The sequence below is a fragment of the Crotalus tigris genome, unplaced genomic scaffold (genome assembly GCF_016545835.1).
Source record: "Crotalus tigris isolate CLP2741 ecotype Arizona unplaced genomic scaffold, ASM1654583v1 scf7180000017720.317629, whole genome shotgun sequence".
NCBI lineage: Eukaryota > Metazoa > Chordata > Lepidosauria > Squamata > Viperidae > Crotalus > Crotalus tigris.
In genome coordinates, this window is record NW_024096589.1 from 5,048 (window position 1) to 32,934 (window position 27,887).

The 27,887-nt window shown below is 42.2% G+C and overlaps 1 protein-coding gene across 1 annotated transcript in view; it reads left to right on the forward strand.

Moving 5' to 3' along the window:
• Positions 1-14,355: 14,355 nt before the first annotated feature.
• The window catches only part of LOC120306134 (protein O-mannosyl-transferase 2-like), a 198,621-nt gene continuing 185,089 nt past the window's right edge, over positions 14,356-27,887 (forward strand). The window contains exons 1-4 of the mRNA XM_039338813.1: positions 14,356-14,480; positions 16,221-16,688; positions 19,015-19,092; positions 19,975-20,050. The gene's annotated coding sequence lies outside the window, so the exon portion shown is untranslated. The remainder of the gene's footprint in view (positions 14,481-16,220; positions 16,689-19,014; positions 19,093-19,974; positions 20,051-27,887) is intronic.

Sequence of the window (27,887 nt, forward strand, 5' to 3'; positions counted from 1 at the left end):
CTAAAAAATTATTCATAATCTGCATAATGCATTTTAAACCCATATCATAACCCATATTTATTCTACATATAATTTATCCATCTTCACCTCGCTGAGATGTATATTTCTTTTAAACAACCACTCATCCATAATAAACACAAAATTTTCCCTCCATTATAACCTAACCAACAAACTTACGTTCGATAAAATTGGCTCTTTGCTTTTTACCCTAAAAAAGTAATACCCTTCGACTTAAAAAGTTTCAGCAAACCATTCATCTTCTAAAATTCTCACCAACAGAAATCATTAGAATTTAAATTCTTTTACAGATTTACCCATGATATCTCATAATTATTTTTCACTTTAAATTAAAAATTTATAATATATATACTCCCAAATATTTAAACTTTTCCACTAAATCAACACCTTCTATTATTCTTTTTCTTTACATCTACATACTACACAAATCATTCACTATTACTAAATACAAATCATTCACCATTGCTTTAAAACATCTTTCATCTCAAAAAAAACTACTACAAAAGTTCATCATTTACTTTTCTTTAATCCAACATCCATCTTCTGCTGTTCTTTTAATTTACGTCTATAGGCTGCATGAGTCATTCTCGGTTGCTTTAAAAAATCTTCTGTCTCAAGATACTGCTGCAAAAGTTCAGCCTGTATTTCGCCTTCATCCAATAGCATAGCACTTTCAACCGGCTGCTCTTCCAACTTTTCTTCAGGTCGTAAAGATAATGAAGAGCCCACCTTCAAAACCGAATTATAAAAATCTTTCGCCTTTGAAATTGTATTAAGTCTGTAATGTATCCCCGCATAGTTCAATACTATTCCAACCGGTATTTTCTATCTAAATCGAACCTGTAGCTTTTTGAGCTCATCAACCAAAAAAGCAAAATCCTTTCTTTTTCTAAGAATTTTTGAAGGTATTTCTTTTAAAATTATAACATCTTGAGCTGCAATTTGAAATTTCTGCTTATAAAAACCCTGTAAGATTTCATTACGAAGTGATCTCCTAGAAAAATAAATAACCATGTCTCGTGGCAAATTCTTGTGTCTCGCAACCCTTGAATTAACCCTAAAAACTTTTTCCGTCTCTCTCAGTATTTCTTCAGGCTCAGCCCCCAAAATGAAAGCTATATCTTTTACCACCACTTGTCTCAAATCCTGTTGCATATCTTCCTTCATTCCCCTTATTCTTAAAACAAATTCCATGTTTCTGTATTGTAACATAGTAATTTCATCCTGTATTATTTCCACATTATTTTCCACTTTGTCAATTCGATCTTCCAATTTTTCAAAATTTTCCACAACATCATCAATACGATCATCCAGACAATCTATATGACCAACAACCTTTTGAAACGCGAACACTATGTCCTCTCTCAATTTCATGAATTTATTTTCAAAAAGAACCTCCATCTCTTCTTTAATCTGTCGTGCCTTTTTTTCCAAGGCATCCTGTAAATCTTTAAGTATACATGCTGGAGACAATGGAGAAGGTGGTGGAAACTTAGACTTAGCTTGCTGAGCTGTCTGCATTACCGGAAAGATCGAGGCTTTAGAAGCAACAGAAGCTCCAAGACGCTTTGAAGCTATTTTATTTTTAAGACCACTTGTAAAAAGTCTGCTAAAATCTTATAAAATCAACAAATACTCCCCCCCCCCAAAAAAAAGAAAAAAGGAGAAGGGGGAAAAAAGACAAAAGCCCCCTTAAAAGAAAAAAAGAAAGATTCTTGCAATTTATACAAATACAAAATCTGTTACATTGTTCCAAATAGAAGTTCCGGTCCTTTCACTCAAAGAATCAACATCTCAACGCCATTTTTCACCACTCTTAATTAAAGGAAGGAGAAGATAAGTTTTTTTCCAGAGTTAAAGTCTCGAAATAATCCCCATTTTAATCTCTCCTGGTCAGCTCTGTCTGCTTTAAATTTTACTCACAAGTTCATTTTAAGCGCAGATGTGGAGGCAGCGTCTAGCTTTGCCCTGGTAAATCAGGGCAAAGGCATCCTGGAATGTGGAGAACGCCCCAGACTCCGTGGGAGCTCTCACCCTCTGACCACCAAAAGAAAAAAAACTTTGGGGTCTCAGGGAGCTCTACCACTATCTGAGGAAAGCTCACCTCCTCCCCTTCACCCGGAGAGAGAGGTTCCAAGCCGCGAGACAGCTGTTGCTGTCTCAGCTGGCTTTGACACATCCCAGGGCGGACGGCTGAAAAAAGCCGCCGTCGCCACCGGAAGTCTACAAATGCTTAATATTTTATCAGCAACATATTGTCTGGGTTTCAATATTTAGCTTACTAATACATGTTAGACTTCTTTCTCTCTACCTCGTTTTTCTAGCCATTGGTAAAATGTATCCCATGTTCTAAAACAAAGGTCTCCAAACTTGGCCCTTTTATGACTTGTGGCACGCTGGCTGCGGAATTCTGGGAGTTGAAGTTCACAAGTCAAAAAAGGGCCAAGTTTGAAGATCCCTGTTCTAAAATATTCTGAGTTTTCTTTCTCTTTCATTTTCATTGTCAATCTGTCCATTTCTGCACAATCTAAAATTTTCTTAATTATCTCTTCCTCCGCTGGTAATTCTTCATCTTTCCAAATACAATTTGTAAATACAACTCTTGCTGCAGTTAACACATGAACATTAAGTATACATATTCCTTCTCATAATTTCCTACAATTATACTTAACAAAAATAATTCTGGCTTAAAATCTATGTATTTTTTAGTCATTTAGTCAATATGTATTTTTGACCAAAATCTTTTGGCTTTAGGACATGTCCACCAAAGATGATAGTATGTGCCTGGTTTTTGTCTATATTTCCAACAATTACTAAACATATTTTTAAACATTTTCACTAACCTCACAGGTATTAAGTGCCCTTTGTAAAACATTTTATATGAGCTTTCTTTGTAGGCCACCGCCTTTGTTATTTTAGAATTTATTTCCCAAAGGTTTGCCAGTTTGCTATGTTATGCCCAAAGTTTTTTGCCCATATTATCCTTGTTTCTTTAACTTGTTCCACTTCCATCTTTAAACTTAACATATACTTATACAGTTTCTTAATCAATTTTTCATCTGATATCAATAGTATCTGGTCAAATTCTGTTTGTTCTTTATAAAATCTAGATGTTTTAACATCTTTTTCATATCTCGTTTGAATTTGCAAGTGTGGCCACCATGATAAATCAATGCCCTGTTTTTCCAATTCTTTTAATATATTTTATAGCTAAACTGTGTACATGCCACTTTATAGTGCATTGTCTCCTTTATCTCCATTGTTTCCTTACCTGCCTATGTGCTCTTGGCCTTGTGCTTCCCTCCCCCCCCCAAAAAAATTCATGACCTCCTAGGCAGTTTTCTCCAACTAGGCACTTCACCCTGCTGCAGTGATAAAATTCCAGGCTAATGAGATGCACCTAATTGTCTGATATTCTACTATTTTACCACAATTGTGGCTGGCATCTGCAGATATATAAAGTGGTCTACACGCATAGCTGTGCATTTCTCAGCAACTGACAGGGTGTCATAATTAGCTCTGACATCTCTATGTTAGAAAAGTTGGGTGGAATTTCAGCACTGAAATATCTAATGCTGATACACCTGGCATTCACCAGGAGGTCACCTGTGGTCAGAGAATGAAAAATACAGCTGGAAAAATCCAGTTCCAGAGTATGCTGCTTGCAATGGAGAGCAGAACAGCGTTGTTTAGCACAATTTGCATGTCAAGGACTTCCCCAGTTTTGATTGAATTCACAGGCTGGATATCTATCTAATGTTAGCCTGGTTAGTCTTGTTGGCAACAACTGCTTCCCTTATCAGGAACTCTGCCCGTTTATGCCTTAAATTACTATTTGTGGAAATTCTGCCCTTATAACTACAGGCCACCCAATGAAGCAGCAGAAGAAGTAGGTGAACTTTTTGCTAATCGGTTAACCCAGGGGTCGGCAACCTTAAACACTCAAAGAGCCACTTGAACCCGTTTCTCACAGAAAAGAAAACATTGGGAGCCACGAAACCCTTTTGACATCTAAAATGAAGATAACACTGCATATATCCTTTTTTACCTTTACGCTATGTATAAAAAAATTATAGTGTGTTGCATTTATGAAATCAATGAACTGTTACAAAGAAAACAATTTTTTATGCAGGAGAAAGGGGGGGAAAAAACCTTTCTCCTTCATCCCAACAGGTGAAAACAATTTTAGTAGCTTATCTACCATCTTTAAATACAGCATAATCATCCCCATACCTCATCTTTTAATTTAAAAAAAATCAAAATTTTTCATTAAATGTTATTTACTAAAAGTCCAGTAAGGACAACATATATTCATATTTTCTCTCTCTCTTTCCTCTCCCTCTCTTTCTCTCTCTCTCTCCTCTCCCCCCTCTCTCTGTTTCTCTCTCTTTCCTCTCTCTCTCTTTCCTCTCCCTCTCCCTCTCTCTTTCTCTCTCTCTCTCTTTCCTTTTCTTCTCTTTTTCTCTCCCTCTCTCCCTCTCTTTCTTTCCTTTCAATCTCTCTCTCCTCTCCTTCCCTCTCTCTCTTTCCTCTCTCCTCCCCCCTCTCTCTCTTTCTCCGATCTTCTGCTCACCTGGCCAGCTGGCCTCAAGCTGTTCTCCGACAAGCTGACATACATTCTTATTGGGCTGGCTCTCTCCTGCCCTTGGTCTGCCAGTCCTCTTCCCCCCCTAAGTAAGTAAAAATTTGTGTGTGTGTGTGTGTGTGAGAGAGAGAGAGAGAGAGAGAGAACAGCTGCTTTCTGCTGCTTCCTGCGGAGACGCACCAAAGGCAGGAGCCCCGCCCAATAAAGTTGTCAGCTTGTTGGAGAACAGCGTGGGGCCAGCTGGCCAAGTGAGCAGAAGATTGGAGAGAGAGAAGGGAAGCGCAAGTGCCTCTCTCTGTCTCTGTCTCTCTCTCTCTCTCTCTCTCTCTGCAAATGGTGGAGGAGGACTGGGAGCCACAGTAGAAGACTGAAAGAGCCACATGCAGCTCCAGAGCCGTGGGTTGCTGACCCATGGATTAACCTATGTATGTAAGAAACACACCACAGTAGTAATGGAGGACTTTAACTAACCTGACATTATCTGGGAGATAAATTCTGCATCAAGTGGGATATATCGAACAGGTTCTTGACCAGCCTAGCTGACAACTTTGTCATCCAAAAGGGAACTAAAGAGACAGCCATACTGAACCTAATTCTTACTAGCAGGAAAGAAATGATAGAGGGGGTTGAAGTTGCTGGAACTTTGGGGGTAAAACTTTGGAATTCAATATAATGCAAACGCAAGCAATAGGACATAATCAAACCAGTGTCTTAGTCTTTAAAAAAGCTGATTTTAACAAACAGAGAGCTTGAGAAAGATTCCATATATGAAAATCTTAGAGAGGAAAAGAAGAAGCTTGGGAAACTCTGAAAAATATCATCAAAAAAGCCCAGTCCAGCACAATACCAATGAAAAAGAAAAAAAAAGGAAATCCAAAAAGAAACCAGCATGTTTGAACAAAAATCTCTCTGATAAACTAAAAGACAAAAAGGGTAAGTTCAAAACATGGAAAGACGGACACATAACTAAGGTAATATATGAACAAATAGCCTGAACTTGCAAAGATAAAGATAGGAAAGCTAAGGCTCAGAATGAAGTAATAATAATAATAAACATAATAAATATACATATATAAATATATAAAAAACAAAATAAGTCAAGGAAACAATCGGTCCACTAATGCGAGAAAATGTCAAGAAAATAATGGGCAGTAGAGAGAAAGCATTGCTGCTTAATTCATCCCAGATTTCTGAAGGAGCTGGCAGACATGACCTTGGAACCAGTGAACTATATCTTTCAAAGATCCTGGAAAACCAGGGAACTACCAGAAGACTGGAAAGAGCTCATGTAGTTCCCATCTTCAAAAAAGAAAACAAACAAATCCAGGAAACTACAGACCAATCAGCCTGACTTCAATACTTGAGAACATCCTGGAAAAGATAATCAAGCAACAGAACTGTAAACACCTAAAAGCAAGCAAAGTTATAATGAGAAGCCAACATGGGTTTGTCAAAAATAGATCATGCCAAACAAACCTTATTTTGTTCTTTGACAAAGTGACTAAATAAGTGGACCAACAAAATGCTGTGACAGTATACTTGGATTTCAATAAAAGCATCAGACAAAGTACATCACAATCTGGGTAAGCAAAAAAATATGAGATAGACAGCATCATCACAGATGGCTTTGTAGCTTGCTGACAAATTTGCACTCGGTGGAGGGTCATAAGCAGTGGGGTACCAAAAGGTTTCACCTTAGGCCCAGTACTTTTCAACATCTTCATAAATTATTTAGATGAAGTAATAGGGAACTTATTAAATTTGCAGACAACACTAAGCTGGCAGGAATAGCCAATATTCCAGATGATAGGCTCAAGATCCAGATGGGTCTCAACAGACTTGAACACTGGGCCCTATCCAACAGAATTAAATTCAATGTACAGAAAAGTAAGGTCTTACACTTAGGCAAGAAGGTAAAGATTAGGTGAAACTGGGCTCAATAGCAGTAATTGTGAGAGGGATCTTGCAGTCCTAGTGGGCAATCACTTAAATATGAGCCAGCAGTGTGCGGCAGCAGCCAAAAAAGCCAACACAATGCTAGGTTGCATTAACAGAAGGATAGACTCAAGATCACTTAAGTACTAGTACCACTTTATATAGCCTTAATAACCCCACACCTGGAATTCTGCATCCAGTTTTGGTCACCATGTTATAAAAAAGATATTGAGACTTTGGAAATAGTGCAGAGAACAGCAAGGATTATTAGGGGCCTGGAGGCTAATACATATGAAGAATGGTTGCAGGAATTGGGTATGATTAAGGGGGATATGATAGTAGTGTTCCACTGTTTGAGGGTTTGCACAAAGAAGATGGAGGTCAACCTATTTTCCAGAGCACCAGAAAGCAAACAACAAACAATGGAGACTAATCAAGGAGAATCAATCTAGAACTAAGGAAAAATTTCCTAGCAGTGAGAACAATTAATCAGTGGAATGGCTTGCCTTCAGAACTTGTGGTGCTCCATCACTGGATGTGTTTTAGAAGAGACTGGATAGCTATTTGTCTGAAATGCTATAGGGTCTCCTTGAGCAGGCAGTTGGACTAGAACAGGTCTTATCAACCTATGGTACGCGTATTACCAGTGGTACTTTAGCACCTAGCAGGTGGTACACAACCCCTAGCCAAGTGTAGCGTAGGAGGCTCTTTCCTCTAGACTTTTTGACTACTGGCAAGACCATCTAACAAGCTACATAAGACTTTGAGGGCTGAGTAGAAATATGTTTGTCCACAAATTGCCAGCCTGTGCTATGCTGCTGTCTGCAATCTGCTCTCCCAGTCTACTCTCTGATTATTGCATATCTGAATGTGATATGCCTTCTATTAAGCCAGGTTTCATCTAATCTGTTCCTGTACATTTGGTTTTTCCTACCTAAGTGTAAGATTCGTTAAATTTCATTTTGTTAGAAAGGGCGCAGTGTTCAGGTCTGTCAAGATCCATCTGGATCTTGAGCCTATCATTTAGGTCAGTGATGGCGAACCTTTTAGAGACCGAGTGCCCAAACTGCAACTCAAAACCCACTTATGTATCGCCAGGTGCTGGGTAGATGTGGCCCACTGGGTGGGCGTGGCTATGGTAGGCATGGCAGACTGGGTGGCATGGCTAGGGTGGGCGTGGCCACCTTGATGTTGCTTCTGGGGAGGATGCCTGTGGGGGCTGGGCAGGGTTGGGGAAGATCCATGGGGTCTCTGGCAGGTGGAGCGGTGGGCAGGAGGCTCGTCCTGCAGGGTGAGGCGAGGCGAGGGAGGGGGCAGGGCAGGGATGCCATTGCCTCAGTGCTGCCAGGAGGCTGGGCAGCCGGTGTGCGAACTCTGCTGCCTCATTGGTGCCTGCTGAGGCCAGCAAGCAACTGAGGCACCTGTCTGGGGTGATGGCGCACATGCCCATAGGGACAGCTCTGCGTGCCGCCTGTGGCACGCATGCTATAAGTTCGCCACCATGGATCTAGGTTGTTGGCTATTCGTGCCAGCTTAGTATCATCTGCAAATTTGATGAGTTACCCTTATATTCCCTCATTTAAGTCATTTATGAAGATATTGAAAAGTACTGGGCCTAAGACAGAACCTTGTGATACTCCACTGCTTCCTTCCCTCCATGTAGATGTAGTATCATTAAGGACTACTTGTTGAGTATGATTTGTCAGCCAGTTAGAAATCCATCTGGTGGTGATGCTATCTATCCCTTCTATGAACCTTCTATGTAACAGAAGAACATTTTTTTCAAATATTTAAAACATGCTGTCATTTTTTTCTCTATTCTAAATATATCTAGTCTCTTCAGTTTTCATAAGATGTGATTTTTAATTTCCTAACCATTATGGCTCTCGTCTGAACCTTCCAATCTCTTTGAATCCTCCGTGAAGTGAAGTACTCAGACACAGGATTTGAAATGAGATCTGAGCAAAACCAAATAAGAGGAATTATTATTTGCCATGATTTGCTAATGTTGATGCAAAAAAAAAAAAAATGCAACTCCTTTCTTTGCAGCCATTTCTCACTTCTGGGTCATACACAATTTCTAATCGATTATTCCAAGATCTTTTCCACAAATGTTATTAAGAATATATGCATTACACTCCCATCTCCAACCTTATATTGACATATTTGATTTTAGCAAGGAACTATTTTGTCTGTGTGAAATTCCAGCCTGTTTCTCCTGTGGGATTATTTTCATCTGTTTCTGCTTGTTCTAGGTATTACTTATCCACTGAATTTTCTATTAACTACATATCTGATAAGCATTACTTTCATGTATTTATCCAAAGTATTAAGAAAAACATTAGAGCAGTGGTTCTCAACCTGTGGGTCGCGTCCCCATTTGGGGTCGAACAACCATTTCACGGGGGTCGCCAAACAATGCAGTCCGCCATTTTTCCCCCTTTTCCTTAGCTGTGCTACTACCTTTTATTCTATTGGCTTTTGAAAGCCAATAGAATAGACTCTCTTGAATAGAGTCTAATTCTATTGGCTTTCAAAAGCCAATAGGAATTGTCCAGGCTGTCTCTGCCCTGCTGAGCCCGCCAAAAGTCCCATTCTGCAAACGGTGCTTCAAGTTGTCTGCAGCAAGGGCGAGCTGCCTGGAAGTTTCCACCCCTCCCTGCTGAGTAACTACTAACAATGTAAGTAAAAGAGGGCCAGGGGTGGGAGGTGGGAGGCCAGCAGGTGCAGGGAGGGTTGCTGGAGCGCAAGGTGTCCGGCGAGTGCCTTACCTCTCTTGGGCTGGGCCAGCTGGTGGCCCAGCTGGTGGTTGCCCTGCGCCATCGCTGCCCCTTGCCAGCTATGCCTCGGCCGGCGCAGGGGGCGGCACCACGCATGCGCAGCACTCCCGGGCAGGGAAAGTCCTCGACTTACGACCGGTTGGGTAGTCCTTGACTTACGACCGGTTGAGTAGTCCTCGACTTACGACTGGTTGGGGGTCGCGGCATTAAAAAGGTTGAGAACCACTGCATTAGAGGATCTAGGATTGATAACTGCAATGCCCCATTCAAAAGAATTATCCAATGAGAAATTGGATATAATTTTCAAGCCATCCAACCCATAGACTGCTAATTAGCTTGCCACATAGGTACCATGCCAAATATGTAGTTGAAATCAGGCATTGGCTCCAGCTTTCATACAATGAACTACAAATTTTACCTCATTAAAAAGAGATAAAATCATTCCACCAAGGTGTCAAATGGATCTAAAGTTTCCTTTATATTTTTTCCTTTTTTTGAAGATAGAGGGGAATATTTGCTTTTCAATCATCTGGAACAGTTTTCAGGATTTCATATACCTTGAGTTGCAGCTGCAGTTGGGACTAGAATTGCTGTCACTAAGTGATAAGGTTATAAAACATGATGTCATGTGATCATAGGAATGGCAGTCCAGGCAGCCCTGGTTGTTGTTGTAATTCCAAACATGCAAATTCGAAAGTGAAAGGATCCCAGGTAAAGAGTGTGGAGATGCCACAAGAAAGGTGGGGGAGGCCCTAGAAGGCCCAGCGCAGATCACATATGAGTTGGGGAGGAGGTGCTGCACTGTGGTGGAAGCTCAGAAAGGCCAGGAAAAGAAAATGAAATGTGGGTGAATGCAGGGAAAGAGGCTATGGGGTGCGTGCAATGCAGGGAAAGAGTGTGGAGTGTGGGAGCATAGGGAAGCTGAAGAAAGATAATGTGGAATGCATGTCTGTGTGCAAGTGAGCAATGGGAAGTTGGGGAAAGAGATGTGGGATATGTGAAAGTGCAGGGCAACCAAGGAAAGAGGCCATGTAGTGCATACCTGTATGTGAGCATAGGGAGGCCAGAGAAAGGGTGCAGTTGTGCATATGTAGCAGAGAGACTGAGGAAAGAGGGCATATAGTGTATGTGAATGTGAAAGCAAGGAGGCTGGGAAAAGAGTCTTGTGGTGTCATGGTTCCAGCTAATGAAACACTTCAAAGAACTTCCAGGCATTGATTTTCCTAAAAGTCTTATGTTACAAAATGTCGGCACGGCATAACGAAGGGATGTTAAGATCTAAAATCCCCACCCACCGAGCAGTTATTTTGCTAGCATTTCCACTCCCTATTTTGATGTCATGATTTACGTTCTCCAATTAGTGTGAAGGGCAAAGGTTCCCTTCCTTTCTCTTTTGCGGGCTTTTCCCTCCTCCCTCCTCCTCTGCATTAACTCTAAAAATACCATACAATTCTGCATATTTTGTCAAAGCAAGAATATACAATATTAGCAGCGTTGACATCCGGCCCCCCTTACAAGAAGGACAGATCCTGTAATGTAAACAAAAACATATGTTAATGACTAGTTTTCGGATGGTTGGGGTGTTTCACATGAAACCTTTTGCCCAATCTATCAGCTTTCACTTCACTGGATTTCACCCAGGTGGCTTCAGACAATGGGTATCCCCTCCATTGCACTAGGTACTGCAATTTCCCTTTAAAGATTCTAGAGTCAAGAATACGTTTCACTTCATAGTGGGTCTGTCCCACAACTATGAGAGGCCCAGGTGCCTTCTTCAGGGGAGGTCTTAAAGTGGAGCCCCGGTAAGGTTTCAATAAGCTGCAATGGAAGACTGGGTGAATTATCCCTAAAAGTCTAGGGAGTTTTAGTTCTATGGCGACTGGATTGATGATCCTTACTATGGAGAAAAGCCCCAAGAATTTTGGTCCCAATTTCTTGCTGGGCAATTTGAGGCGTAGATATTTAGTTGACAAATAAACCTTTTCCCCAACTTGGAATGTTCTTTGGCGAGCCATCGGCTTGCTCAAACCTCACCGGTTTGGAAAGCTGTTTTGCCCATATGCCCATTTTCATGGCAAATGGCAGACTAATAATGCAGCGGGTACATCCAGAATCAATTAGCACATTTAAGTCCATTTGTGCCCCAGACTTAGGGATTATAAATTTGGTGGCCAGTGAAAAAAGTGGGATTTGTCGACTCACCATCAGGTCGTTCTCTCCTTCATCGTTGCTGTCAAAGGAGGGTAGAGCAGGGGCGGGTTCACTCAGAGCCTCGGCGTTCTCCTGCGCGTGGAATATAATCTGGGCAACAGCTTCCTGCGTGAGCCGGTTGGATTTTTCTCTCGTTATCCGTTGAGCAGGTTTCTTTCTCATTGCTGGTTCCGGTCTGCTCTGCAGTCAGGGGTAGGGGACTGGACAAGTTGTTCCTTTTTTTTTGTAAAAATTTTTATTTTCTATTTTACAATACATAACAATCTTACAAATACTTCAGATAAAAAATAAAACAAATTGATATACACCACATTCGGTCTTGCCCGCCCATTTCCCCCCAAACCGCATCCCACCTCAGACCAACTTACTTCTTTCCCTCTTTTTCTTCACTCACCCCCTCTCCTCCTTCACCTCCACCTTCCTACTTACTTCTTACCTTCTTCTTCTCCCTCTTAATGCGGTCCAGGGGAAATGCCCGAGCAGTTCCTCTCTCAAAATTAAAACATTAATATTATATACACTAAGACTATTTCTACTTTATCGGAACTACTTAAACTTCAACCCATCCACCCCCACCCCCCCTCCCCCCGACTTCCCAGAGCAAAATACAGGATTATGCAAACATATTAAACATAATCTATTTAAGTTTACTAATTATACAATGAACAAAATCATAAAAACCCTTAACTCTCTTCAAACTTTAACATCATAAGTTTATAAACAAAATCATTACTCATAGAATAAGTGAAACTTTGTAGTTCCATATTTTTTCTGAACATATTCTATCCATCTTCTCCATACGTTAAAATATCTCTCTTGTGAATGGTCCTTTAAATAAGCAAAAATTTTAGCCATTTCTGCTAAATTAGAAACCTTAAATACCCATTCTTCTAAAGAAGGCAGAGTATCCTTCTGCTCGATGTCCCTCTTTTCCACACCAAAAACATTAATTGATGGGCCTGTAGGTGGCCTGGGTCTCTCAGCCACTGCAGTAGTTGAAGGCTTTTGTGAGGGTGATTGCTGTCTGGGTAGCTCTGGTTGCTGCTCGGTTTAGTGTGGGAGAGGCTTCTTATAGCGGGCGAACCGAATGTCTAACTTCACTGCTGCCTGGTACCATTCGTGCAGCTGATCAGGTATGGCTCGATAGATGCATGCCTGAGAGAGGTGATCATCTAATCCCTCAATGAAGTGTTGGATGAGGGCTTGCTCAGGCCACCCTCTATTCGACCTGTTGTCTTGCGGAACTCTCGCACGTACTCCAGGGCAGGCCTGCCGGCTTGTTTTATTTTGTGGATCTGTTCTGCTGCTTTGAGGCCAATGGATGGGTCCTCAAATCTTTCTCTCAGTCCCAGAAGAAAAAGGTGGGGATCTTCCAGTTCGGGGGCTTGCTCACTATGTAAATTATTCAGCCATTCAGATGCTTCTCCCTCTAGGTTGGACGCAATAACATCGACCATGGCACCTGGGTCCGGATAGAGATAGGCCCAGCGATTCAAGGGAGAACACACTTGGTTCAGAAAAAAAATCAGCTTTTCTGGGTCCCCATTGAAGGTTGCTCTGAAAGGTGGTGCAAATACAGGCTGTTGTGGCCCCCACTGGGGCTGTTGCTGCTAGCCCCACCCTGGTTGCTGGTTCCACAGCTGCTGGACTCCCCTCTGCGCTTGTGGCCCTCCCAGTTGCTGTTGGCCCCATCCTGCCTGCTGATCCACCGGCTGCTGAGCTCTCTGCTGCTGGCCAGCGGGGGCTGGTGGTGCCCCCTGCTGCTGTAGGCCTCTCAATGGCTGCTGGACAAGTGGGGGTTGTTGCTGGGCCTCCCTCATCTGCGGGCCCACCAGCTGTCGCTCTCCTGGCTTTTGCACCATCCCAAGCTGCTGCAAGTCCTCTATTAGCTGTGGTATGCTCAGTTGCTGCTGATCATCTATCTGTGGGGGTTGCTCAATTCCCTATTGCTGTAGAGGGCCCAGGCTGGGGTTCTCTCTGTGGGGCTGAAGGCCCTGGCAGAGGACCCCAGGGTTTGGAAGGCTGTTTGATCTGTGAGGGAGGGGCTACTCTCAACAGAAGCTGCTCTCTGCTTCTCACTTCTGGGTTTTGAAATCTTCCCAGTGACTCACCCGAATCTTCAATTGCAGGTGACCTGGCAGCTCTCCACCGATTTGTATTTGTCTGCCAAAATCTATCTTCCCACAACATGCTGTCTGTTGCTTCCCACTCTGGGTTATCAGCAGCTGCTAGGTCTTCAATCAAACTCTCTTTTCTCATGATAGATTTTCTTCCCCTGAATCTTTACCAGCTCCTCTCAAGCTTAGATGGAATTCAGGACCCCAGGTCATTTGAAAAGGATTGAGATCTTAGCATGATGTCATGCTAAGGAAACACTTCCGGCTAAGGAAACACTTCAAAGAACTTCCAGGCATTGATTTTCCTAAAAGTCTTTTATTATGTTACAAAATGTCGGCACGGCATAACGAAGGGATGCTAAGATCTAAAATCCCCACCCACCGCGCAGTTATTTTGCTAGCATTTCCACTCCCTATTTTGATGTCATGATTTACATTCTCCAATTAGTGTGAAGGGCAAAGGTTCCCTTCCTTTCTCTTTCGCAGGCTTTTCCCTCCTCCCTCCTTCTCCTCTGCATTAACTCTAAAAATACCATACAGTTTTGCATATTTTGTCAAAGCAAGAATATACAGTATTAGCAGCATTGACCTGTGAAGTATGTGTGAATGCAGGGAGGCCAAAGAACGAGGGCATGGGGTGCTTGTTTGTATTCTGGCACTGGGAGTTACATTTATTCTAGTAGTTTAATGTGCATTTCTTTTATGTAGCTTTCCAGTGATGAAGCTGTTCAGAAAGTACTTGCTGAAGAAAAAGCTATTAAAGAAAAGACACAATATTCATCTAAATCTCAAAACAGAGAATCTAAAACAGAAGAATGTAGATATCATAAAGAGGTAATAGGGTTCTATATGTTGAATAAAAAACCCAGGGAAATTGTTTTATTTCTTTATTTACTTGATTTCTGTGCTGATTCAGTCATAAATGAAGCTAAGTGATAACTGATTAAACTCAGCTTAAAACAAAATACATAAGAAATATAAAGGTAGTCGTTGAGTTACAACAATAGTCGAGCCCAGAATTACAATTTTAAGTTTAGCAGTCATTGAGCAAAGCACTGATGTGATCATCTTGTTGAACGACAACAATCCCTGCTCTCCTGGTTGTCATTAAGCAGAGCCTGAGAATCCTTGGGATGAAGGAGGCCCTGGGAGGCCTCCCTAGCTCACATATGGCCTGCCTTGAGCCTCCCAGGGCCACCTCCATCCTGTGAGGCACCCCATGCTCTGTTTCCTGCTCTATTGGATCCCACAATCTGGCTTCTTCTCCCCCCACATCACATCTCAGTCCACTTACCTTTTCCAAAGATTGCCTTTGAGAAAGAAGAAGCCAATGCACTATTTGGAAATTCTTGGATTGAGAGAATTGTAACCATTTCCGGGATGGCACCATAGGTTCTCAGTATAGAAAGGCCATAGGGCAGATTGGCCAGTTTTACCCAAAGTAATCTTTGGAAAAGGTAGGCGAAGCGAGGCATGATGCGGGAAGCAAGCCCAAGGACTGTGGGGACCCAGCCACATGGAAGATAGGCCCAAAGAGGGGATAGGGGAAGATGGATGGGGGGCGCTGTAGCATCACTATGTCAATCATTAGGGTGGGTGGATTGCCAAGTGCGCAAATTTTGTTCATGTGATCTTGGAGGCATTGCAGCAGTTACAAGTTTGGATATAGGTCGTAAGTCTTTTCGTTCAGCATGATTGTAATTTTGAATGGTCACTGAATTAGTGATTATAAGTCAAAGACTACTTATAGATCAAAGCAATCTTCAGATTATGACCACTTGTTCAGCAACCATTCAAAATTATGAGGGGGACTTAAGACTAGTCTGCAATGTTGCAGCCGTTTCAGTGTCTCCACAGTCACATGATCATAATTTGGGCACTTGGCAACCAGTTTGTAATTACAATGCTGCAGTGTCCTGAAGTCATATGATTGCTATTTGCAACCTTTCCTGCTTGGTTTCCCACAACCAAAATCTTGCAAAAACCTGCATCATTTTTTCACCTGCTCTTTCACTCATGGCACTTGCTCATCTTCACATTCCATAGCACCTCTTTATGACACCCACCTGCAGTAATTATGCACCCATCTGTACACCTGCCTGCATTCTATAATGCCTGCCTATGGTACCCATCCACCCATCTGTGTTCCTTAGTGCCCCCCTGTGGCACTCAACTACCTGTCCATATTCCATACTGCCTGGTTGCAGCACCCACTAAGCTTCTCATTTTCTGTAACATCTCCCTGTGGCATTTGCCCTTCCATCACTCTCACATGCAGCTTTCACCCACTGGCCTGCTTATCTGAGACTCCCACCTCTCCCAATTAATAACCCATGCAGTCCTGAGATTATGCTAGCAACCGCCTCGATTGCTGTCACAAAGCAATACAGTCATGTGATATCACATTTTACAATCATATTGCTTATTAACCGAAATTATTATCAAGAACTATCTATAATGAATCCCAAAGATATCTAGGTCCTAATCCCTAAAGGGTTTTAAGGATGACGGCTAACATTTTGAATTACCCAAATATTTTGTATGTAATTTAATATTTTGTATTTTATTATTTAGGGAAGAGGTGATTCTGAAATAAAAGACAAAAGCACGGTTCAGGATCAAAAAATCAAAGAAGAATTGAAAGAGGAAGAAAGCAAGCAAAGAGAAAATGAAAAATATAAAGATTATGAAAACCATCCCAATAATTTTGATAAAACTGTTAATGAAAGTGAAAAATATGAAAAAGAGAGAATCAAGAATAGATTATCCAAATCAGAAAGAGAGCCAGAAAAAATTAGAAACAAAGAAAAAGAAGAAGGGGAAGGAGAAAAAGAAGAATGTGATAGAGAAAGAGACAAGGAAAGAAAAGAATATGAGGGAGGAAGAGAAAAAGACAGATTACGAGAAAAAGATAAACTTAGAGACAGGGATAAAGATTATGAGAAAGTCCGAGACAGGGGCAAAGAAAAAGACAAACGGAGGGAAAGAGGTAAAAATATAGAAACAACACGAGAAGAAAGAAAAGACAAACCAGACAAAAAGGTAATGTGTACAGTAATAGTTAATGATAATTGGAATTAACAGGCGTTTTAAGCATTTCCATATAAAAATGCATGTATCTAAGAGTCACTTTAGGTGAGATAGGCAATGGAGAAATTTAATAAATAATTACTCAAAAATTTAACATATCACCAAGTTATTTAAAGTATGAACTGCAGTCATAACTATGGATGCATTTCTAAATATTAATTTTAACATTGTAAATTCTATGGCAATTCGTTTGAAAGGCAAAACATGTGTAGACTAACTATAGTATCTTTTTAAGCATTTTTTCTTATAAAAAACATGATTCAATCATTCTCTTAGATTTCAATACATTCAGAACTTTCATTGTTTATCTCATGTAAATAGTAAATATCATAAAAGCCTCTTAAAATAACTACTATTTTACTTTTTAAACAGCAATATTATGACATCTAGTACATTAAATAAACAAAGAAAGCTCTGAATGTACTTAAATTTAAGAGAATGATGCAATCAAGTTAGTTGGTGGTTCTCATTGATTTCACTGGATATTTCTAAATTGCTCCAGATGAAAATAATGGTTAGATCTTATTTTAGTAATGTGAGTTAATTGACTATGGTCTTACATTACAGGTAGTGCTCGACTTACAACAATTCATTTAGTGACTATTCGAAGTTGCAACAGCATTGAAAAAAGAGACTTAACAACCATTTTTCACATTTATGAGTGGTGCAATATCCCCGTGGTCATGGGATTTACATTCAGATACTTGACAACTGACTCACATTTATAATGCAGTATCCCAAGGTCATGTGATCTCTTTTTGCGACCTTTTGACAAGCAGAGTGTAAGGACCCACCCCACTTTGCATCTTAAGAAGACAGAACTCTTGGAATAATTCTTCCAACAGGAATCCTTTATTAAGAGAAAATGGTTGTAGGCATGCTAGACAGGACTTGGGGTCCAAGCTCTCCCATTCAAGGTTTTAAGGGGTTCCCCAGTAGTCCCACCCAATCAACCCCCCTTCCAGTGATAGTTTCAAGTATCACAATTCCACTCCCTTTCTTCTTTCTTCCGTCTGGATGGAGACTTCAGATAACTACATGAAAGGCAACTTCCCTCCTTTGGTATGTTAACGCTTCGAGGTTACAATAAACACACATTCAGCATTCAGCTCTTTGAAGTGTAAAGAAGGAAGTGAGGGCCATAAAGCCCCTTTGTTCTCCCCCTTCTCTCCCTCTTATGGCAGAATCCAGAGAAGGCAGAATTGGGAGTTTCTATATTTGATAATTTAAAGATGAAATATAATTGGATTCTGACACAGAGTCAATGGGGAAGTCAAGATTCACTTAACAAATGTATTATTAATTTAAGAACTACAGTGATTTACTTAACAAATATAATGAGAAAAGTCATAAAATGGGGCAAAACTCACTTAACAAATTTCTCACTTAGCAACATAAATTTTGGGCTCAGTTGTTGTAAGTTGAGGACTACCTGTATTAATTTGTAATAAAATAATGTGTGACAACTTTGAAGACATGAGCTCAGATTACTATATAACCATGTCAGCTTTGATATGAAATATAGTCACTGACTATCAGTGAAATTTCTATGACCATCAAGAATTTGTTAAATTAATCCATGGACTAACTTATATAAATCTGAAATCCATTCTGTTCATTAATAATGGGGTTTGTTGATTCAGACTTTGAGAGCAGAATTGCATATATGTAGTATTGCTTATTGGTGAGGATTATTTGTCACAGAAAACTATAAAGAGATAATACAAGTAGTCCTCAACTTATGAGTATTAGTTCAATAACTGTTCAAAGTTATGATGGTGCTAAATGGTGGTTATGGCCATAGTTCATAGAGTTCTGGCCACCCAGGCACCCCCTTGGACATCTGATCACAATCTGGGAGCTTGGCAACTGGCTTGCACTTACAAACAACTTGCAGCACCCCAGGATCTTGTGATTGCCACATGCAACTTTTCCTGTCAGCTTCCCAGGAAAGTCAGTGGAAAAGCTGGCAGGAAAAGTTGCAAGTCACTGGGGCAACTCTCCCCCACCTGTGCACCTTCTCCTTCTGCACTTAAACTGCACTGGTTAGTTTGTGTACTCCCACATACCCTCCCTGAGCCTTGCCATGACTGCCTCATTCACCCCCTCACATCCCTATATGTCCTTCCCTAAGCCTTTTTGTGCCTCTTTGCACTTTGCACTTTATGACTGTATTGCTTAACAGAATGTCCAGTCTCAATTGCCATCATGAGTTGAGGACTACTTTTTCAGCCTGTTAATGATTCTAAATATTTTATTAAAAATATTCTCTCTTTAGCCCACAGGATCTGAAGAGAATGTTGCTAAAAAACTGGCAGAAAAGTCTATAAAAGATCAAGCTGAATTTGATAAAGAAGTAAGTAATAGAAAATATTAATTTTGCAGATTACTGGTATATTACATTTTACTCTCCACAGACAAGTGACAAAAAGCATGTGTGGCTTATAGTTTGAAACATGTAACTGTTAAAATACTAAAATGCAAAGATTGGTTATGAAGTTACTCTGTAATTACCAGTATAACTGCAAATACTTGCTAAACAATGCAGTTGCTGAATGAGAAATCTCTGTAACATAAAATTAGAGGGGGGTTTTTTGTATGTAAGAATCTGCTCTCCTTTTTCTATATATAGTTTTTATCTATTGAATACAAACCTGTAAATTGTGACTTTTGCAAAAGCAAGCAATTAAAGCAACATGCATGAAAGAGAATAAAAGACCTGAGAAGTGATGTTTAAAAGTTTGTGAACCCTGTTGAATTTGTAATATTTCTGCATGAATTTGATTTAAAATGCGGTCTGTTCTCCACACTTCATAAAACTGGAAAAAGAGAACTCTGTTAAACAAATGAGTCCAAAACATTATACTTGTTCATTTATCAATTAAGAAAAATACACCTCAGTTGATTAAGCAAAATATATCTTTCATTTTTCTTTTGCTGGAATGACCACATTGTTTTTCTACCATTGCTTGAATTATAGAAAATAGAGATACATCCAAATTGTACAGAGTACGTTACTAAAGACTCAGTTCTCCTTATAACTTGGTTGTTTAAAATCTGACTACCTATGATACCTTTATACATTCAGAAAATGGAAAAAAAGTAATATTCTAAAAATGCCTGCATGGTGTGTGTGTGCGTGTGTGTGTGTGTGCGCATACATACACTCATTCATGCACATACACATATGGACCTAGACAATAGACATGCACTACATGCTTTTATGTACATTTTTAAGAATGAAAATTCTGCAAGATTATCAAAGCAGCAGGCAACAAAAGGACCAAGACAGCGAAACAAAACTTCAAGTGAAGGTAATTAAAAGAATCCTCCTTGTTTTATTTTTTCTTGAGAATTTGGAGTATGATTCAAAACATAACAGTTCCAAATGACATAGAGGCGTTTTTCGCCTCAAGTTGCCTCTTCCTTTTGGAGCCAGTTATGTTTTTGATTCTTGAACCCTGACTATTTCTATTTAGAGACTGAACACTTAGAGCTTCTAAGAGACCAATTCATTTGTATTTTATAAGCATTTATTTGCTTTTTCCCCCTTTCTCTCTTTGTCCTGTCTCTCTCTTTTTTTCTGCAGATTCTTTGGGGCTTTTTCTGATTAATTGTTTACTCAACAAGATAACATCTTTGGTACTAGAAGGGAGTGGGATTTGCTCTCTGTTTATACACAACACAGGTAGTCTTCAACTTACAACAGGTTGCTTAATGACCATTCGAAGTTACAACAGACTTCCCCAAAGCTACTTGCAACTTTCAAAATTATGGTGGCTGCAGCATCCCCACAGTCATTCATTCTTATGATGGATTGCAGAGCTCATCCACCCATCCCACTGGGTCCCTATAGCCACTCATCTACCCAATGAAGTTCAGGCATGTATAGTGGTGGGAATCAGTGGGAGCTTGCAAGCCTCCAACTGCCTTCCCATCCAACAATGTTGTGGCATTGCATGGTTGCTAGCGTTGCCACAAGCTCACCCCCCTCTCACGCTACCGTGGCATTGCACGGGTGCTAGCAATGCCATGAGCATCGTGTGGACACTAGTGTCGCCATGAGTGCACCACCCCCCCACGTGCTAGCATCGTGGCATCATTCTGGTGCTATCGTCGCTGCAAGCGCAACATCTCCACTCATGCAAGCATTGCACAGGTGCTATTGTCTTCCGAGTATTGTAGTGTTCGCTCGTGGCCCCATTTGCATCACATGCATCACATGCACAATCACAGCCCCGTTCGTGCGCGCACATTCATGCTCACATGCATAAATGTGCCTCCACCTGCCCCAGGCTGCCAACCAAGAAAAGTTGGGGACCCCTGACCTAGATGACTGAGAATCTCCATAGACTTCAGGCTATTTCAAAGCACTAAGGGAAGGAGCTTGAGTTTAAAAATTAATTCAGTTATGGAAATTAGTACACATCCAGAAATCTTATGTTTGCCTCTGATGACCTCCCTAAGGTTCTCTATTATTTAATTGTTATTGCTTTCTTCCTTCAACCTACAAGGCCTTGAACCTCTGTTGTTACCACATTTTGTTATTGTCCAGTTACTAAGTCGTGTCCAACTTTTTTCAATCGTATGGATCATATCACGCTAGACTCCCTTGTCCTCCACTGTCTCTGGGAGTTTGTCCAAATTCATGTTATTGTGTTGATGACACTATCTAACCCAGGGCTTTTCAACCGGTGGTACCATATCACTTGTGGTACATTAATGAGTGGCAGGTGGTTTGCAGCCATATACAGCTCAGGCAAGGACTTAAAGAGAGTCCTCTGGAGCTGCAGAGTGGCTGGGGCAAGGCAAAGGCCCCAGGCTCACTTCTGGCTCACCCTCCCCCATGAGAAAGGAGGAGGAGGGGGTGGAGACAGGAGACGCTATAAAAGGAGGCAGTTTGGGTGGGAGAGGGAGAGAGAGAAAAAGAATCAGCCTTGGGAAGGAGGTGGAGTCAGCTCTAGCTGCACCGAAGGGGAAGGAGGAGGGTGAGGGAAGAGGAGAAGAGATCAAGCAGGCTGGCCATGAGCCAATCTATAACTTTTGTGGCAGCCACCTGTGCTGGCAGCAACAAATAGGCAAGAAATGCAGCAGGGGAGGGGTCACGCTCCAAGAGGAATGAAAAAAGCAGCAATGGCTGGAGGTGAGGCAGAGGGGAGGGAGATGGAGAGTGGAAAGATTCTTATCTGCTTTTGTGACTTTGAAGTTCTGGGATTTGTGCAATGAGGGCTTTGTATTCTTAAGGAGTATTTGGCAATTTCTATTTGGCTAATGGCTGGTGTCTCCTGTTAGTTTCTATTGCTCTGCTATTGTTAGCTATAAGTTTTGTTGCAAGGGATTTTGAAGTATTTTTCTCCTGAATGGATTTTGCCAGTAGCATTCCTTTACTTACGAATGGAGCCATTTGGGGAGGCTGCCTTAGCTGGCAGCCAATACTTACTACATTTTTTTTCTTAACTGCCAGCTGCATTCCTTAACTTTCTTTCTAGCCAGTAACTAATTCTTAAAGGGGAATATGTCTTTTTAAGCTAGTTCACTCAGCAGCTTGTCTTTTCTGTCTCTGGAGGCTTTTCCTTGTTTGGTGAATATATGGAAGAGAGAAAATATGGGGGGGGGGTTCAAATTCTTCCTTCAGAAGGAGGTGGGCATGAGAAAGAGGGAGGCAGGAAAGGAGAGAGGGAAGTCCCACCTTAGCACTTGCCCACCAGCACCCCTGCCATTGACTTTGCTTGTCAAAAGGTTGCAAAAGGAGATCACATGACCCTGGGACACTGACCATCATAAATATGAATCAGTTGCCAAGCATCCAAATATAAATCACATGACCCTGGGCAAGGTGCAATGGTCATAAGTGTGAAAAATGGTCATAAGTCATTTCAGTGCAATTGCAACTTTGAACAGTTTTTTTTTTTTTTTGGTCATCAAGTTTTTGACACCTTGCTATGTGGTACTCAAATATTGCTATATCCTAAAAGTGGTACAGTTGGTGAAAAGGTTGAAAAGCCTGATCTAACCATCTCATCCTCTACCGTCCACTTCTCCTTTTGCCTTCAGTCTTTCCCAACATCAGTGTCTTTTCCTACTTCTCATTAGGTGGACAAGTATTTGAACTTCAGCTTCTCCTTCCAAAGAACAATCAGGATTGATTTCCTTTACAATTGACTGACTTGCAGTCCAAGGGACTTTTAAGTGTCTTCTCCAGCACTACATTTCAAAAGCACCAGTTCTTCTTTGCTTAGTGTTCCTTATGGCCCAGCTCTCACAACCATATATTACTACTGGAAAAACCATAACTTTGACTGTACTGATCTTTATTGGCAAGATATCTCTGCTTTTTAATGTACTGTTTAAATTTGCCACATCTTTCCTCTCAAGGAGCAAGTGTCTTTTAATTTCATGGCTGCAGTTACCATCTGCAGTGATCTGGGACCCAAGAAAATAAAATCTGTCAATGCTTCATTTCTTTCCCTTCTATTTGCCAGGGAGTAAGGAGATTGGATGCCATGATCTTAGTTTTTTTAATGTAGAAGTTTCAAGCCAATCTTTGCACTCTCTTTCACCCTCATCAAGAGGCTCTTTAGTTCTGCCATTACATTTCTTATCACATATGGCTTTTATAAAATTTGTTACAATGTTTTTTTTCCTCAGCAACATTAAGTGAAATACCAGTCACACTATCCTCATTGTATGATATTGGAAAATGTGATTAAAATAGTGTAGGAAACTTGATAACATGTAGTACGAACAAGAAGAAAAACCATAACACTAAATATAAACAAATCAGTAAAATTTGCAAAAGATTGATGTGCCATAAAGTAGGTATCAACTTTAATGGCCACATACATAACCTCCATGATGATCTGTCCCTAATGTGGTCTTTCAGGTCTTGCAATAAAACACCTATCAACTGAGGCCATCAACCTTGCTGATGATTGTTCTCTTTTCTTTCCCAGAGGGTTTTCCAGAGAGCTAGGTTACAGGTCAGCAGCCCATGGCTCTGGATCCACATGTGGCTCTTTGAGCCTTCTGCTGTGGCTCTCAGCTTCCTCCGCCATTTGCAGAGAGAGACAGAGAGAGGCACTTGCGCTTCCCTTCCCCCCTCCCCCCCCTCTCTCTCTCTCTCTCGGACTTGCCCCCTCGCAGAGCTCCTGATTGGCCCTGTGCCCGGGTACACCACACCCTGGGAGAAGCATAGCCAGGAAGTCCCTTTCCCAGGCTGGTCCCATCCGAGGCGCACGTGGCCGGGGAGCCAGCGGGAAGCCCCGGGCTTCCCCCTGGGAGTGGCCCCCGGCAGGTGGGCCAGCCCTCCTGCAAGTCACGGCCCCGAGAGCAGCCCCTGCAATCCCCAGCTGGCACAACCGTTGGCCCCACTGGCTGGGAAGGTGCACTGGAGTTCCGGCTGCTGGGAAGGAAGAGGGAGGTGCAGCAATGGCAGGAGAGGAGAGCTGATTTAAAGCCAGCCCAGTCAGCTTGTCAGAGAAGAATGTGAGGTGAGCAGAAGATCAGGGGGAAGGAAAGAAAGGGGGAGGCATTTTCCAACCAGCAGCAGAGCCGAAGACGGAGGGTCAATGGCGGGGAGATGGAGGAGGCTCTGAGTCCATGGAGCACCATCGCGAAGCGGCCGCGGGGCAAGTGGCATGCCCCCCTGGCTTACCTGTACCAGAGCAGCCCCTTCTCATAGCAGCGGTCAAAGAAGTACGGCTCTGCCCCAACAGCTCGCATGCCCAGGTGGATGTGCAGGAACTCGAGCAGCGCGCGGCTCCCGCCCTTCACACCGATGATGATGGCCTGCAGAAACTTCTGGCCGGAGGTGCTGGACACTGGCAGAAGAGCCCCGGCCGGACCCGCAGGGGGCGCCTCCTCCAGGGACCGGCACCAGCGGCAGCTTCCTCACCCTCTTCCTCCTCCCATTCTTCCTGCTGCCCGCCGGGCAGCTTGGGAGGGCGCCAGGGCAAGAGGGGCACCCGGGGCTACATCCAATGAGTGGAGGGTGAGCCTGGGCAGCGTGGAGTCCCGCCTGGGGCAGCGGCCGGCAGGGGCATCGCTCCCTGGGCTGTCTCCGGGCCGCTTCCTGGGCAGCCGAGCCGGTCACGCGTCTTCCTGGGCAGATCCGTGGTGCCCTGGGCGCCTTTCAGTACGTTCTGTTGCTTCCTGCCCCCTCCCCGCCCCTTCGGCGCCGTCTGCCTTTCGTTCTCTCTCTCTCTTTAGCTGGCCAGCTTGTTCTCCAGCAAGCTGACATACTGCGGACATTCTTATTTGGCTCACTTTCCTCTGCAGAGACGCAGCAAGGGCAGGAGAAAAGCACCGATGAGAAGAAAAAGAGAGAAAGAGAGAGAGGGAGAGAAAAGAGAGAGGGAGAGGAGAGAGAGAGAGGAAAGAGAGAAAGAGGAAGGAGAAAGAGGGAGAGGAAAGAGAAAGAGGAAAGAGGAAAGTGAAAGAGGGAGAGGAAAGAGAAAGAGAGAGAGAGAAAGGGAGGGAAGGGGAGAGAGGATGCGCAAGTGCCTCTCTTTCACACACACACAAACACACACGCACTGAGTGGGGGAAGAGGACTGGCAGACCAAGGGCAGAAAGAGAGAGGGAGAGAGAGGAAGGAGAGAGAGAGAGAGACCCCTTTGACATCTAAAAATGAAGATAACACTGCATATATCCTTTTTTACCTTTAATAAATATGTGGGCTGTATATATATTTGTTTTCTGAGGTTTTCGCGGGTGTTTGTATATAGGTCTTTGGTTGTTCGGGTTTTCTCCCGCGTAAAATTGGAAGTGTCTTGGCGATGTTTCGACGAAGTCCCATTCGTCATCTTCAGGCTGATGTTTTCAGCTTCGTGCTTTGAGGACCCGAACAACCAAAGACCTACATATATCCTTAATATCATTAAAAATGCGAATCCTGGGCATATCAATAAAAATATAAGAAAAATGAACACCAGGATAAAATAAACAGGACTGTTTAATATAAACAAGCCTGTGAGTAAAAAGGTTATTTACTGAGCATTCATCAGCCAAACTCCTGATGTCATCAGAGTTAAAATGCTAGGTGATTAGGGAGCTTGCCTATATACAACTGCCTGTCTCTGTGCCCGCTCCTCGAGCATGTCATCGGCCATTATCTATGTTACTCTGCAGTGTGTTAAATTGATTCTCATCCGGCAGCCTGTTGGTGGATCTGATGATTGTAGCTCCCTCTCCCTGATCCTGCAAAGAACAACTATATATATATGTGTGTGTGTGTGTGTGTGTGTGTGTGTATGTATGTGTGTGTATATATATATATATATGTATATATATATATATACACACACACACATACATACACATACACACACACACACATATGTATATATAGTTGTTCTTTGCATACATACATATACATATATATGTATGTATGTATGTATATATGTATATATGTATATATATATATATATATTCATTCCCTAATTATACCAAAAAATGTGAATCCTGGGTAAATCCATACAATAGAAATAAAATAGTCTGAGCACCAGGATAATATTAAAACAAAAACTGTTTAATACAAAAGCTAAAGCTAAGCTTTCGTCGGCCAACACTGCCGACATCATCAGAGCGTAATACAAGATTACTGGGAGTCCTTTTTATATTGCCAGATGGCTCTGCGCCCGGCTTCTCGATCTAGTCATCGGTCCATCAGTTTTCTCTACTCAGTTTGTTCTTAAAGGGCACGCGTCGCTTGCTGTGTTGATATCTTCCGAGGTTACTATTTTCTTTTTCCTGGGCTCAATCACTTTCTTTCTGCTAGCATACGCCGGTTGCTTTCGCTCGCTTACACTTATCCCCTTTTTTGATTCTATTCTGGGGTCCATCTGATCTTCTTTAACGGGGTTGTGCGCATGTGTGCTCGGGGAGAGGATCTATTGAGTGGATCTGGGCATCTCTCAGGGTAGTCTCTGATGGATATGCTCCTACGTGTGTTCTCCCACTCAGGAGTGCTGCCTTCTTCCGTGAACCTCCGTGGCTATATTGATCCACTTCTGGTTGTCCCCCCATCTTAAGGTCCTTTACTGCTCAATCGTTCATTAGGTTTTTCGATTCCCCCTTCATCGTTTGCTAGTTCTTTTGCCCTTCTTGCACGCGTGCAGGGTCCCGTGGCATAGTTTTCCATCATTTGCTCATGGATCTCTTTTTTGTAGTTGTCAGTGGAGTGTCTCATCTCTCCCCTCTTGTGAGCGGGGGTCATGGTGCGGGTGCCCTGTGGGTTGTCATCCAGCCATCCATGTCATTCACACCCGTCATTATTTCTTGTTGTGGGGTGGATTGGGGTGTCTATGGGGGGGTGTTTTTGTCTCTTCTCTGTTCCCCTTGTGGGATATGTTGTGAGTTCGTTATCACACAAATGGGCTACCTCCTCCATCCCCCTTCCCTCTGATCTTGTGGGGGGGTGCAAATTGCCTTCGTTGTGAGCTATGGTGTTGTTTTTCTTAAGTGTTTGGTATGCTGGGCAAAGTTCTATGTGGCGGTTGATAGAATTGCTGTCAGAGAGCCAGGCTTCCTTGAGTAGGCGGCCTCCCTTAGTTGTATCCCTGGATATAGGTTGTGCACTGGTAAGATCAAATTCATGTCCATAGTTGGTCATATGGGTCCAAATCTGTGAATATTGTTGCTGTCTTTTAACTGCCAGTTCATGCTCATGCACCCTAGTTTTTAATCTTTTAGTAGTCTCCCCAATGTAATTGCAGGAACAGTCCTTGCACTTGATCTTGTATATTATCGAAGATTTTTCCTCGTTGGGGAGTGGGTCTTTTGGGTGCATGATCTTGGTCCGTAAGATTTGGTCTGGTTTATGGGCCACTTTTATATTAAAGAGGGGGCAGTAATCTGGCTGTTGCCTCCGACACACTATTGATATATGGGAGAGGGATGCACACATTTTGCGTTGTCATCCTATCACTTTTTTGCAAGTCTTCACGGGATCTGTGTGGTCTACTGTACTTCCTGATAAATTCGGTAGGGTAACCATTGTACTTACAGGTTCGAAAGAGGTGGTTTCTTTCTTTAGTTTTGGTCTTGGTTGTACTGCAATGTGAGTCTATCCGTTTGAATAATGTTCTTACACAGCTGATCTTGTGGGCCACTGGATGGTTGCTTTTATAGTGGAGGGTCCTGTTGGTATGA